Below are 526 nucleotides of genomic sequence, written 5' to 3'. Positions count from 1 at the left end.
GAAGGGAGTGACAGAAGATGAGATGGTTGGTAGGGCGATCACTGACTTTATGGATATGAGTTTGAGCAAGCTCTGGGAGTTGGTGATAGACAGGGAAGCCTGGCATGCTGCATTCCATGGGCTCACAAATATTCGAACACCAATAGGTGACTGAACTGAAAACTGACAAAGGAATGCAAGTAAATTCTCTATATTGATTTTGTATCCTGCAACTTTGCTAAATTCATTGATTAGCTCTAGTAATTTACTGATAGTATCTTTAGGTTTTTATTTTTTTATGTATAGTATCATGTCATTTGCAAACAGTGAGTGTTTTATTTCTTCTTTTCTATTCTGAATTCCTTTTATTTATTTTCCTTCTCTGATTGCCATAGCTGGGACTTCCAAAACTATGTTGAATAATAGTGGTGAGAGTGGCACCCTTGTCTTGTTCCTGATCTTACAGGAAATGCTTTCAATTTTTTACCATTGAGAAAAATGTTTGCTGTGGGTTCACCATATACAGCCTTTATGTCAAGATCAAGCA

At 36.9% G+C, this 526-nt stretch overlaps 1 protein-coding gene across 1 annotated transcript in view; it reads right to left on the bottom strand.

Annotated features, from left to right (window-relative positions):
- Positions 1–526, bottom strand: part of LOC104980959 (THO complex subunit 2-like) — a gene marked incomplete at both ends in the record, with an annotated part of 113,276 nt that overhangs the window by 34,937 nt on the left and 77,813 nt on the right.

Source organism: Bison bison, unplaced genomic scaffold (assembly GCF_000754665.1).
Source record: "Bison bison bison isolate TAMUID 2011002044 unplaced genomic scaffold, Bison_UMD1.0 scf7180017864508, whole genome shotgun sequence".
Classification (NCBI taxonomy): Eukaryota; Metazoa; Chordata; class Mammalia; order Artiodactyla; family Bovidae; genus Bison; species Bison bison.
This window is presented reverse-complemented; position numbering and strand designations above follow the sequence as displayed.